Source organism: Cyprinus carpio, chromosome B7 (assembly GCF_018340385.1).
Source record: "Cyprinus carpio isolate SPL01 chromosome B7, ASM1834038v1, whole genome shotgun sequence".
Taxonomy (NCBI): Eukaryota; Metazoa; Chordata; class Actinopteri; order Cypriniformes; family Cyprinidae; genus Cyprinus; species Cyprinus carpio.
Genome location: NC_056603.1, coordinates 27,754,659 through 27,770,129, shown reverse-complemented (window position 1 = coordinate 27,770,129; position 15,471 = coordinate 27,754,659). Strand labels below are relative to the sequence as shown.

General features: G+C 36.0%; 1 protein-coding gene across 2 annotated transcripts in view; it reads left to right on the top strand.

Moving 5' to 3' along the window:
* Positions 1-15,471, top strand: part of si:ch211-186j3.6 (neural-cadherin) — a 244,695-nt gene that overhangs the window by 94,128 nt on the left and 135,096 nt on the right. The window lies entirely within an intron of this gene.

Below are 15,471 nucleotides of genomic sequence, written 5' to 3'. Positions count from 1 at the left end.
CCCGCGCCATACTTATGTGGGCCATCTGACATTTCATACAGCTGATGACAAATATGATGCAGGGCAACAACTCACTGTGTGATGGAGCCTAGAGGACATAGTTATGAATGTTCCTAAAATTCAAGATAAGGGACAAAAGTTCCCCTGTTTGAGTTTTGTCTCATATTTACATCATATAGGCTAAGTGCAATATCACACGAGTGCAAATGTGATACTGATCTTATACAACAGTTCACTAAGTAAGAAGTTTGTTTTGTGTTATTTTAGATACAATGTTGTCTGTTTTGCTCAATTTTGCAAATGAAAATATAAAGGCAAAGCAGAACTGTTTGTCTTCGAGCAACACATAGTGGTATTTAGTTTCTAAATGCACGTCTTAATGCACAGACTAGCAATGGATCATGCTGAATGAGACTCAAAGGTCAGAGTCAGTAAAATGATCCGAACTTCCCATCACTAGCACAGACCCATTGGTGTATGACATCAAAGTACCGTATGAGCAATTCAAAAGCATAAGGAGTCATCTGTTCTCTATAGCTGTCGATGTACTTTGATGTCACACACCGACTGGTCTGATGGTGATGATCCGCTTCCAAGTCGAACAAACCTAATGATTCAGTGGACCATTCATAACCATTTACTTCACTCCTGAATGAATCAGCCAGTTGAATGAATCAAATTAATGAATAAATGACTCGATGACTTAATCATTACCACCACCTACTGGCAGTTTTAATTTATTATTTAGGGTAGCATTTCATTTTCAGAAATAATTTCATATTTCTATAGTAATACTAGTAAAATTAATAAAATAAATTATTAAAGGTATAGTTCATCTACCCAAAATTATACCCCTATTATATAAGGTGGAAACATTTACTGATGCTCAAGAAGGCAACACAATACATTAAGAGCTGGGGGTTGTAAACTTTGAATTGGATGATAAGGGTAAATTGTACTTATTTTGTCTACTGGGAAACATTTAAGTATTTATGTACAGTAGGTGGCCAACCAGAGTGTGCTTTCTACCGCCGCGAGTGCCGCCGCCGCGTCTGCAAAGTGCATTTGCAGCTTTTGTCCGCTGAGTGGCGCTTTAACCACAAGTTATCAAGCAAACACATCAAAGCACATTTTCGCAAATAGCCGTCAGCTTTGCCTCGCTGGTGTGTTACATTTGACAGCTGCAGTCGGGGAAAATTAAAGAAAAACACTGTAGTTAAAATATTTAATATTCACAGAACTTTAGTAGCCTACTTAATAAGTTATGTTCGTTTCTTAGAATGAATAAAACAGAATAAAACACGCACATACTTTGTTATTCGTCACCTGTCCTTTATTTTGACAGATAACTACTTGGGGAAAAGATATCTGTCTGTACGCTGATTAAAAAATATTGCGTTTTATAAATTATTTCCATTATTTTAGTAAAACATGAGGCACTGAATAATTTTGCTCCCATTATTTAGGCCAAACTAAAACAAGAAACGAATAAATTAAACCTGGCCATCGATTTAGCTAAATCATTGAAACTGAAAATAATGGACAGATTAATAAAATGTCCTCAAGTTTAAACTCAAGTTCTCCCATTGTAATCAACAAAGTGCACACAATGTAAAAAAGAGCTTCATTTATTGACAACTTCAGTGATTTGTAAAGGGAGCCTTCTTTACTTGCTTCCATACAATTTAAGTAGAACTAAAAAAAAAAAAAAATAATGCAGCCGCATTTAAATGCAGGAGTGTATTCTATTCCTTAAAATATCAGAGTGCGCGGCGTGCATGATGCTGAGTGCGACGCACAACATTTATTCTTAATCTTGTTCGCAGTCTATAGCATTTTATAATTATTTGTACAATAATATCTAACTTAACCTGCTTTGTATCTTTATTATTTAATGTAAAAGAGATTTATTAAAACAATCAAAATCAACGAATTGGAGCAGCATCAGCCGTTAGATCATTTTAAAATGTCAAATAGCCTTTAATTTACAGGTTATAACTGCATCTGTCTCGGTTGTAGACTTGTGAAGATTTATTTTTAATGCGGATACCACACTGTAACCCTAAAGAAATGTGCTCTTTCACTATTCATATTCAAGTGTTTGTGCGGAAAAAAATAGGTGCCCTCGCAATCAATTTTTATTTATTTAATTTTTTTCTGATAATGAAATAACTTAAAACTGGGGTGCCTTACATAGCCTACATGAGAAATATATACAGAAAGCTTGAAATGTCTACTTTTAAATGAACCAATTCAAAACAAAAGCAAATGCTCCCTTATTATGCGCATCCTGTGGAGATGAGAGTCAGCACCATGAATTTCATCTTGCAGCCAACAAGAAAACATTAGTTTATTAATAAATAATTAAAATGTCTCCTTTTTCACGATTATTAGGCTACTTCTGCCTGTGCTTTGTGGCAAACTTAATGCGTGTGCTTGAGCACGGAATATATTAGCTAAAGCTCATTATGGATTAGACTGTGTTAATTTAATATAAACGTGTGTTTAGTTGAATAATGACAAATGAACGACTACTAGTAACTAGAAAAATCTTGCGTGGGGGGCAGACCTATTAAATACCCTCTAGACATCTCTGTGTTTGTATAAATTCTGCTTTCAGAATGGTCTGTAATGGAGAGATGCCTTAACATTGATTTTTCTTCTGAAACATAAAAACGAAAATTGAAATAAAATAGATATTTTATGGTTTGAGAATGGTCAACCCTTCCCTATTCTGCAGATATTGTTGTTTCTTGTTTGTGCGTTGTAAATCACAGAAAGTCTACAAAATGTTGTCTCCCAAAAACTCTTTTTTTGTCAAGACCATAATGCACGTGTATTTCCCAAATCTAAAATAGCCTATAAAACACATTCATAGACGGATTCTGTTCTGATGTCTGGACTCTGTTTGAGATTTAGAAAAACATAAAGAGATGGTTTAATATATTGGTAATTAATACATTCTGTGAGAATTTATATTTCAGGTTTTGACTGCGTATGTCACGTCAGTAACGCTGGAATTGCCAAATAATGAAACTAAAAATAATTAGGCCTATATGATGTCTTAGGACAGTTTCAATTTACTGCAATATATTTTTACATTTGTATTGCCAAAACAACTGCAGTGTTGCTGCATACAATTAAAACTGAAAATAGTACAAAGCAGCATAGACTATACATTAAGAACAAAAGTTTTTGTCTCTTTGGCAGATGCGCGTCTCTTTCGCCAGTTTCTTTGTCTCTCTCTCAGAAGAGGCTCATCTCTCCGGTGATAAAACAAAAACATATTATATTGTATGTAATAGTCTTTAGGCCTATGCAGTTGCAGAAATTTCAAAATCCAAACCCAACGAGGCATGAAAACACTTTGCCTAAACCTGATCTGCAAGTTTGAAACCCTCATCAGTCACTGTCCATATGAAAGAGCAAGAGATTCACACCTTTATTTTTCAACCCCCACAAGCTTTACAGAACTACCCCCAAACCCCAACCCCCTCCAGCTGGACTGAACTCAGTCACTACTGGTTGATTAGTGTAAAATGAACAAGCTCTATCTAAAATAAATAAATATTAATAATAATAAAACAAAAACAAAGTGGTGTAACATAATCCAGCAGTCTGCAGAACACATTTGTAATAATCATTTTATATATTATTTTAATATATATAAATAAAAAAATAAAAAAATAAACACCACAACCGGGGATTTGAACCTGTGTTGCTAAAATCACTGACTAACTTGACAAACGAAACTTCCCTTTTCAAAACACGCTCTTCATTTATCTCACTTCGCAATTATAAAAATAACCGTGTCATCAAGCAGATAATTCTTGTGTGTTTATTATAGTGTTTAAAAGGTTTGGCCGTGAGGGCCGGTGTTGTCATGCTACTGGGTTGAAATATGCTGCCTGCACTCAAAGCAGCCCTACTCTTTTTATTTATTATTTTCTCACAGCCCATATTATTATTTTCATATGTTAATAATATTTTCATATTATATTTTGATAATTAATCATTCTTTTTGCAAAAATCATTGTTATTTGTGAACATAAGCATTTGAGGAAGGCTTTAAGACCAAACGGGATCCTCTGCCAGCTGCTCCCGCTTCACAGCGAGCCCGACTGGCGCTAATTGCACCCAGGTTCACCTTCTGCAAGTTTTGATTTGCAACTTATTGATCATGAGCCCAACATTTAGCAAGGCAGGAAAATATTCAGTCTACCTGAAGGAAGACGTGTTTTATTGTAAGTTAATGCTGTTAAATAAAGAGAGAAAAAAATACATTGAAAACAAACAAACAAACAAACAAAATTGTGTTGGCTATTCTTAAACTTGGACCTCATTATATTGAAGTATCAATCCAAACACCAGAAGCAACCTACACTCTCTTTAAGTGTTCTTTCATTGAAAAGTATGCATTTTTATTCATTCACAGGCTATGTGGTTGGAATAATGTTTTAGTTCAAAACATTTAAGTGCCATTGTTTAAAAAAATGCTTTATTGTCTGACGTTTCCTAGACCTTTTTTATACTAGATTTAACTTGAATCCCAAAACTATTAAACTGACTTTAAAATCTCAAGGAGTTTATAAGGTTAAACGGGTGAAAATGTCACAATGCATGTTAAATAGCTTAAATGAACATGCATGTTACCATGAAACTAACAATATCATTTGATTGTTTTTAAAATGAACAATTTCTGTATAAATTGGGACAGCAACCTTTATATCAAACATTTTTAAATTGTCCACAGATGAGCAATGTGGGAGGCAGTAAGTGAATGTGCATGCACAATTTTTAGGTGGGAGGAGGCTTTTTTGTTTCTTAAAGTAATTTTCAGATGCAGTGGATAAACACAAACACGAAACTTGTAAAAGTTAACAACATAGCATAGATTAACCCACAGTAACAAAATTTAACCTATGAATTTAACCCACAGTAACAAATTTTAACCGATTAATCGCCTATTTTCATTTGCAGCATGTTTTAAAAAAAACGCTAAAAATAAATTAAGTTTTTGAGAGGAAAAAAAATATGTCATGTGTAAGTCACATTTAGGGCTGGGTATTGTTCAAAATCTTTCAAACCGGTGCCAATTTCGGTACCTCAGTTTCGATACCGGTTCCTAACGATACTTTTTTATGAAATCCATTTTAACAAGATTACAGAACACATTACCTCAGAAAAACTTTAGTTTTATTTTTTCAGTTTGACTCATGCTCCTTAGCCAGTGCACAAACGAACAAAAAAAGCACAAAGGAACAAAAAATGTTTTATAAAGCGCTCATGCTCACCAAAGCTGAATTTATTTTAATAAAAAATTCAGTAAAATAGTATTACATTTGAAAATCTTATTTGAATATATTTCAAAATGTAATTTATTCCTGTGTTGTCAAAGCTGAATTGTCAAAATCATTACTTAAGTGTCACATGACCCTTCGGAAATATGAAAACAGTTCGCTGCTTAATATTTTGGAAACCATGATAAAAAAAATTTCATGATTCTTTGATGAATAAAAAAATAAAAAGAACAGCATTTATTTAAAAACAAAATATTTTGTAACGTAACATGTTTTAATTTCACCTTTGATAACTTTAATGCATCCTTACTGAAAAAAAATTCTGACTAACCAACACATTTTTGAAAGGGCAGTGTACATTCAGTAGGTTATTATTTATTGCAATATAAACACTGTCAGAGTGATCAACAAGGTATCTCTTGATTTACCAGTCAAAGACGGGCAACTTTCTGCTCTTATGTTTACTCCGTGCACTGTCAAGGTCTTCATCATATTTGTCGTGGTACCGGTCTTTGCAGCAATTGTTTTACCGCAAATACTGCATCGCGTGCTGTTGGCATCGAGCCTGGAGAAATGTACCCAGACTTTTGATTGACTTTTCCACATCTTTAAGGTATTATGTGTGTGTGCTCGCGTCTCATATAAGTATGCAAATGGAGAGGTTGTGCGTGCGCGCGCCTCATATGAGTATGTGCCAGTCTATGGTATGTGCGCGTCTCGTGTGTGTAGAGTTTGTGTGTGTGTGAGTGACTTTATGTGTGTTGTTGTGCATTTCATATGTACTTGTTTGAGCACTGACGTTGACGAGTTAAAGGGGTCATGACATGGGTTTTTTTATTTTATTATTATGGTCCCCTAGGTGCAATTATAGTATTACTATAGTTTTTAAAAAAAAAAAAAAAAAACTTTTAAAATGTAGTGAATTATGACATTTTCCCACCCTGTTTCTCATCCTTTGATTCAAACAGTCTGTTTTTGGGTTGTTTCCCCTTTAAGAGTTCAGTGTTAACGCCTATTGTTATGATTGGCTAACGACAGTGCCTATGGATCAATTATTAACGCCCCCAGCCAGAACATTTGTGGATTGAGCGTAACTGTTTAGTAGCGGGTGATGGATTCGAAGCGATGGCTCTTGCAATGATAAAACCTTATATGTTTGAGCACATCTGCGTGGCATTGTAATTTTTCTGTACACAGACCCACTCGCTGTCCGTCGACTGAACACTTGTGAGGCGCGCAGCGCGACAACGATACGAAATGAGCGTAGTTGTCTTGTGCTGGAGGCGGTCATATGCAAATGGTTGGAACGTCACTTCGCACCGTGACGTCACTTCTTACCATGGATCCTGAACGAGCTGTATTTAGAGCTTGATTAAATAAATGGCTCGTTTATAATGGGGAGGACGTCTTAAGCTATGAAACTTGCAGGACGTTTTAATGGTACAAAGACCTCTTATATTCCAAAAGATCAAGGCAAATTTGGTTTCTCATTTCATGACCCCTTTAACTCCTTTGGTATCGAAATCTGGAACCGAACAACAAGTTATTGTAGGCAATTCGGTCGGTACCTAAAAAGTATCGAACTCAGTACCCAGTCCTAGTCGCATTTTATTACATTCAGAAATAATAACGGCAGGCCTAATAATGTTATAATGTACCAAAGGGATATTTTTTAGTTCCCCTCACTTTTTACAACAAATCCTTTAAATTTAACTATCAGAACAGAACAAGAATTAAAAATATATAATTCTAATGGATAAATATAATTGCAGTATATAATAATATAGGCTTCACTATAAACAAAAAAAAATTAAATAATAATAATAATTTAAAGTGAAACATAAGGTAAGGTTGGGCTTACCTCTCTCATTCGGGACAAATTCAAATGTTTCCATATTCGTGATGTTGCCCATTTTGAAGCTATTATTCATTAGGTAAAATAGGCTTTGTAGGAAAAAAATCATAATTAGCAAAAAATATGCCAAAGTGGACCGCTACTCACGCCTTATGGCACGGTGAACGGTTTCCAATGAATGTGTGTGTGAGGCACCAGCACGATCAAATAGCTGAAACAGATAATACTCCATTTTTGGTCACACAGTAAAGGAATAATTTGAAAAATCAAGAATAATAGCAGAGTTAATAAAGATTATTTCTAAAAGCTGGACCGTTCACATTTCGCTCAGCATATGGAACCTGAAGGATTTTTTTTTTTTTTTTTTTTATCAAGAACGAATTGAAATGAAAACATTTACATTTAAATCCGTGTATTTAATACATGTAATGCAGGTTTACTAACAATAGCATGCAGTAAGAGCCTTTGTGTAAAGGTCTTTCTTTTAATTTTTGATGCGTAGACTGTAGCCTAAGACTATCCCACGTTTTGAAATTAACTCACTGTAAATTTTCTAATGGTTTTTAAGTATGTTAAAATGTTATATTATAATGTTATTGTTGTTTTACTTTGTCATTTCATCTCCGTTTACAAACCAAAATTTTGTAATTTCATTATTTTTGAATACTGTTCATTTTTGCAATTTGGGGGTAGTTTCGCGAATAACTTTAACACGCGACTGACTTGCAGTTAACACCGTGGCCCTGCGGTGGAATTATGCATTTTGGTTGTCCACCTACTGTAGCTTAGTACCAAATGAAAAAAATATGATCTTTAAACAAAACAAACAAACAAACAAAAAAGTACACATAATCATCCTGTTCAAAAGTTTACACCCTCTGGCTCTTAATGCATTGTGTCTTTTTTTTATTTTTATTTTTATGAATTCAGTTATTTTGTCTTGTGGAGTATATATAAACATCTACTGTGTGAAATAGCTTTTTCAGGAGAGTACTAAATAAAAATAACTTCTTATTTAGTTAAAAGCATTAACATATTCTGCGAAAGGGTTTATTTATATGGGAGTGCATTGATCGAAAAACAGGAAATATACCAGCACAGAAAGTGCATTAGTTGAGCAATCCTAGTCTGAAGTGTCAGAGACCCTTAAAGTGGCTGCAGTGCATCAAAGAAGCTGTGCAATAGTGTTTGATTGGGCCTGAATACTCACACTTCCTGACAGTGCTGTGAACATACTCTGGGGCAGGTGAAAGGGAACTACCTTGATGGCAGTCCTTTTCAGTGTATGTGCCCTTTTAGTGTTATTAAGAGCAGAAAGAAGGCTTCTATGATAGTTTGGGCCATATTCACGAGTCTCTGTCTTAGGAAGAGCAAGTCCTGTCAGGTTTACTATAGTTAACAACAATAAATAAATAAATAAGTAAATAAGTAAGTAAAGAAAGAAAGAAATAGCTTGATTTTCTAAAACAACTAAAACTAAATAAATAAAAATAATACAGACATATTTAAAAACAACACAAACTAATAAAATAAACCCACAACAAAAATATTAAAACTTTAAAATTAAAAAATGCAGAAAATATAGAAATAAATTCTAATATATAAGTTAGGGATGCACCCACATTATGGTCAAAAGAGAAAACAGACTAAAAAGACGTAAAACTTTAGATGGAGAAAAAAAAAAATTGTATGCACATAATCCATGATATATGAAATTGGCATAAAATATTTGATATATGTAAACATTGGTTTGTAGTGATATTTTGCCTCAAGGAGTTTGTGTTTACACTTGATGACCCGCTCTGATGTGTGATGAGATGAGGAGAAATCCTTACAGACAAGAAGCACTACCGCTCAAAATTCATTTGCTTTTCCTAATTTTGTGCACTTAAAATATAATACTTAAATGTAATTCTTATACACTATTGTTCAAAAGTTTTTATTTTTTTCAGCAAAAGTGTATTAAATTCATGATGTCACATGGGCTGTTTTAACAGTGTTATTACTACCTTTCTGGGCCTTGAATGTGGTAGTTGCATTGCTGTCTATGGAGGGTCAGAAAGCTGTCAGATTTCATCAAAAATATTTTAATTAGTGTTCCGAAGATGAACAAAGGCCTTTGTCTTTGTCAGACATGAGGGCGAGTAATTAATGGCAGATTTTTTTTATGTTTGGGTGAACTATCCCTTTAATCCAGTATTGCCACTTGCTATGGAATAGCATTTATAATCACAATTGAACGTGGAAGTGGAGCTTGTAGTCTGGAGGCGGGGACTAATTTGCATATTCACTGCGTATGTTGAAATTTGCACAGGAATGAATGTTTAGGTTTGTCCTTTTGATTCAGAGATGATGGATTAAAGGATGATTATTAAAGACAAAAGATAAAAAAGTATAAAATGATTGACTCCAGGGGGACATGTTGTTAAAAAATGCTACATTGAAATGCGTACATTTTCTGTTAGTTTTTAGTTTATTTTTAGAATTATTCTGTACCATCATGATTGTACAGATTGCTCTGAGAATGAACAGCTGGCCTGATGTTGCGTTACACTGTAATCTCTGGATTATGTGGTCTTCCCTTTCCTTATCTTCATCTCCCCTTGTGTAGACCTTGTCGATGAGGTCTTTCCTCAGTTGCTGTATTAATTTGCCTCTCATTTCAGTGATATTTCTGTTGTGCTGACTGTCATTGTTGTGTTTTCCATCTTGTTGGCGGAGCTATGGCCCTTGGCCATTTTAATTGACTGATTTTCTGGCAGAGAGCTCACTGAATCAGAGAGGCAGATTCAATCAGCCGTGCATTCAGCTGAAGCTGGAGAAACCGAGAACGGAAGGGGGGTGGAGGGTGGGTAGACAGACCTCAGTCAGAGGGTCCAAAAAGAATGGGAGAGCCAGGCAATTTTTTTGTTTGTTTGTTTCAGTCCCCTAAAAGGCCTATTTTTAATTACTTTATGCATTTGTATTCTGGTGTGTGCATCTGTGTCTGCATGATTATACCCGAAAGCATGAGTTTGAGATGTGAATGGCTTGGGAGTCTACTTTAAACATTAAAGTCAATATGAAATCAAAAATGACCCTATTTACTTTCCTAATACACATGGTGTTATTGCACATGCTGCATCCATTCATGCATATTTCAAAGAAAAACTATTTAAACAAAATGTAATAACTTGTACCGCCTCTGCAGTGACTATTCTTTTTGGCTGACATCACCCGCTCTTTTTATTTTTCAACCCTTCCCCTCAAACCACTTTCCCTCACAGAATATCCTGTTTCACTCAGAAATGCATCACATTATGAAAGTAAAATGGGTTTCGAATGCTGCTTCATGTTGAGCAAAGAAGCGCTTTTTGCTACTAAACTGCTTTTGAAAACAGCTACAATGTGTCCTCAGTTGTCATTTTGAGAAATGTAGCCTCATATGATGCGTGCTGCATTCCTAAAAATGCTGCACAAAAGCTGATTTCCTCTAAGCGTTGTAGGTGGAAGACTTTTATATCACCTCTTTTTGCCATCTTTGGTTATTTCAGTTTTTATTAGGCGAGTGTGCAAATAAAAGTCGGGGACCTCTGCACTTGAGAAGGTTCAGATAGGGCTGGAAAACACACTTGAGCATTATAATGGAATGGCCTCTAATTATTGTCTGCACAGGTACAAACATCAGCAAGTTATCTGATTATTACAGCAGCTTATCTGCTGTCCAAGCAGGAATAAAATTTAGTCCAGGCATTTCTGTATAACCGATTCAGGAAATACTTTAATGTGGATGGATAATAGCTGTAACGTAATTAGACCTGCTCTTCATGATGCTAAATCGTTATCTAAATTTGCTTCTTTACAGCTATGCTGGAGCTGTGAGACATTGTTCACACTGGAGAGAAATGATCTGATTTTCTGAATGATTAGTCAGAATGCTAGTTGACAGATCTATTATTATTTTTGTTTTTTTCCCTCATTCAGACTGCAGTTGTTGATTTCTTAACATGTCCACATTAGTTGTCATGATAACAACTCAAACTTCCATATATTTATCATGCACGAGACTGTCAATAATTAGTTTTTGTCTTTATATGAAAATATACTTTTAATGTTGACAACATTTTGTCATATTCATTATTTTTGTTTAACTAACTAAATTGGCATCTACTCTGTTTAGTAGATGAAAATAATCAAGAAAAATAAATACTTTTATTCAGCAAGGATGCATTAAATTGATCAGAAGTGACAATAAAAACATTTATAACATTACAAAGTATTTCTATTTCAAATAAATGCTTGCTATTTCACCAAAAAAAAAAAAAAATCCTAAAAATATATATCATGGTTTTTACCGACATATTAAAGGGATAGTTCACCCAAAAATCAAAATTATGTCATGAATGACTCACCCTCATGTCGTTCCAAACCCGTGAGACCTCCGTTCATCTTCGGAACACAGTTTAAGATATTTTAGATGTAGTCTGAGAGCTTTCTGTCCCTCCATTGAGAATGTATGTACGGTATACTGTCCACGTCCAGAAAGGTAATAAAAACATCTTCAAAGTAATCCATGTGACATCAGAGGGTCCGTTAGAATTTTTTGAAGCATCGAAAATACATTTTGGTCCAAAAATATCAAAAACTACGACTTTATTCAGCATTGACTTCTCTCCCGGGTCTGTTATGAGCGTGTTCACAACACTGCAGTTTAGTGATATCCGGTTCGTGAACGAATCACTCGATGTAACCGGATCTTCTTGAACCAGTTCACCAAATCTAACTGAATCGTTTGAAACGGTTCGCGTCAACAATAAGCATTAATCCACAAATGACTAACATGGCTGACACTCCCTCTGAGTTCAAATAAACCAATATCCCGGAGTAATTCATTTACTCAAACAGTACACTGACTGAACCGAGCCAGATAACGAACGAAACCATTGACTCGTTCTCGAGTCAAGAACCGGTTGCATTGGTTTTTGGATCACCGGTAGTGATGGGAAGTTCTGTTCTTTTCCGCGAACCGGTTCTTTCGGACAGTTTGATTCAATAAACCGGTGGCCGAAAACGGTTCACCAGTTCTTTTGCGCTCGACGTAATGACTTCATTGGCGATGATTGCCCTTGATTCAAGCCTTCGGTTTACCCGGGCTCATAACATTAGCACAGAATCAGTTCAGAATCAATCACCAAAAGAACCAGTTCGGTTCAGACGCGCTGTGTGTCAGTCTGAATCACGCATGCGCAGCATCATCAGCTCCTCGGTTCTCGAACCGGACGCGTCCGACAGAAACGGTTCTTGACTCGAGAACGAGTCAATGTTTCGTTCGTTATCTGGCTCGGTTCAGCCATTAATGACATAATTTTGATTTTTGGGTGAACTATCCCTTTAAGCACAGCTTTTTTCAACACTGATAAGAGTAAGAAATGTTTCTTGAGATGCAAATCAGCATATACTATAAAAAAAAAATTCTGAAGGACCATAATGACCCTGAAAACTAGAGTGATGGCTGCTGAAAAATTAGCTTTAAATCTCAGTAGTCAATAATATTTGAAAATAATAAAGACAGTTATTTTAAATTGTAATAGTATTTCAGAATATTACTGTTTTTACTGTATTTTAATCAAATAAACATAGCCTTGGTGAGAAGAAGAGAATTTCAAGCATTATATCAACCTCAATCTTTTGAACAGTAGTGTAGAGCTTGTCTTGCTCATCCCATTCTTAATAAAAATAATAAGATTGAGGTCTGGCATGGCTAAAGACAGAAGCGTTGTGTTCTGACTTCCCCACAGACCCTGACCTGTCCCTGTGTCTTTATTCCCCTTCCCTTCACCTCAGATCTACTCTGAAACTTTTAGCCTCTCTGAAAATCCCTCCTTTCCTCAAACAGAAACGACTCAATCTCTCTGTCCTACATCATTTCTGCGAACAGGATAGCCTATATGTGTCGGGCCTGTAATTGAGTAAATTGCAATGTCTGTCACTGCTATTTGTTCCATTTGGGCAGACTAATTTGCCCAAGCCCTCCGCTTCAAGGCGCTGGGCTCCTTCAGTTCGCCTGAAAATGAGCCTTGTCACTCACGCCTTAGCGTTTGCACAGTACATCATTACCAGATCTGTTTACTGGCACCAACCTGACCAAGGACAAAGAGTAAGATGGATTGAGTGATGTTTATTACGCACTGGCCCAGGCTTTCTTTGCTGTTCCTAGAGCCACGGGACATGACAATGAGTGGAAATACAGTTAGCCCTCGTATAGCTAGAAATTTGGGCAAAAATGATTAGGAGCCCAGCCTTAGTATTCTTTTGTGATCATTGGTGTTCGCTCGTCTCCTTTGTTTTGTTGTGTTGATGGATGTCTTTACAGGCCTCTGCAACCGACATGTTGTCTTCTGATTGATAGCTGACATAATGAGCCAAAGTATACAGTGAATGCTGACGAGCCGGCGTTTCACTCGTCTGATTGGTTCATGCGCTTCAAACAAAGTGGCCTCTGCGAGCTGTCAGTCACTGTCACAAGAGCCATCACCTGCGCTGTTGCCATGGCGATGGCTTAGAAAGGGAGACATAAGCGAGGCGTTTTTTTTATGGTTACTCCGTGACAGGTTTTCTCAAAGGCTGTGCTCACTAGATCCTCAGAGCTAACATTTGAAAACAAACCATTTGAGTTATGTCTCTGAACCCGTGTGTGTGTGTATCTGGGATTGTGTGTGTTTCTGTGGGGGAAGGATCTCTGTCTGTTTGTTTGTTTGTGTGTGTGTGTGTGTGTGTGTGTGTGTGTGTGTGTGTGTGTGTGAGAGAGAGAGAGAGAGAGCGCAATCTCAGATCTTTGAGACTTCTAACAGATTACAGGTCGCAGATGTCACGCGTGTGTCAGCGCTAGGGTGCAATGGCAGGGTGAAAAAGTGCAAGCAATGGTGTCTCCATGGATGGCATAAATCACCTACATGAAACGCCTGTCACCTTCCCTCTGTTAGCCATCAATCAGCCCTACACAGAGCGAGATGATTGGCTCAAGCTCTCTTACCCTCTGTCATTCTGACTGTCTCTATATCTGTCATTTCCTGTCCTCTGATTGGTGTCTTCTCATCATTCTTGAGCTTTCATTCCTCCTTATCTCCTTGTTTCGATCTTTCCGTTTGGATTTCCATCTCTGCAGCCTTCAGTCCGTCTTCTTTTTGGCAAATCAGCATCGCTTTTACTTTCATATCTGGACTCTTGGTCAGACTGACGGAGACTGATAATGTTGTTCTCTTCGATAAAGTCCAGTTTTCTGTTGTCTAAACTTGCTCTGATGGAAAGTCAAATGTCATCATTCACTCATTGTCATGTTGTTTCAAACCCATATGACTTACTTTCTTCAACTTAAAAGGAGAACGTGATTATTGCTTTTTTGCCTTGCATTTATGATGAATGAGTTTAAGCTTCAGAAAGACTCCGGAAAAACTATAAAAGTAGACCTTCTAAAACCAATAGTTTTGCCTCAGGCTACAAAATCAGTTATTATTGGGCTTCCATCCACATATTTTTATGCAGATTTTGTGATATTGCATTAAAAAATGTTGAGTGGACGCATCAAGATGCAAATAAAATCTCCAAAATTCATAACCTTGCTTGAAGATTTGTTGTCGTTGTTATTCTTCAGTGAGAATGCATACATATAAAAACAACTGAAATGCCTTACTGAATACATTTCTGTATGTACATCACAAAGTGACTTTCCCTTAACCTAGTTTGTCTGTGCATTTTGTCTGCACACTCTAAAATGCTAGTCATTTATTAAATTTAATAAACGATTTTGTTCTCTTGAATGCATTGGTTGGAAACACTGCTTTATTTGCAAATTGTTTTTCCAATATTTATCCCTTTCTGCATAAATTATGTCGCAGCTTGAATAAAAACATTCCCCATATGATCTTTCCCTCCAGTGAGCTGAATCATTGAGATAAACCCGAGAACAAGATTAGATTTGTAAATGAATCATACAGACCTGTTTGTTGAACTGGATCAACTGATTCTTCGGAAAGATTTGACTCATTTGAAGATTAAACATCTTTACACATGAACGTGCCAAAGAGCTCTGTTCATGACACTTGGTATCAAATAGCTTCAGGACACTTCATATGGAATATTTTTTATGTTCATTTAATTGTGTATGTGTGTGTGATTTCTCTCTATTTTGAAGCTTGACAGCCCCAGTCCTCATTAACTTTCATTATAGCCAGTATATTATTCAGGAATTCACCTTTTGCCTTCAACAGAAAAAAAGAAAGAGCAGGTTTGGAATGGCATGAGGGTGAGTAAATGATGACAGACATTTTGTTTTGGGTG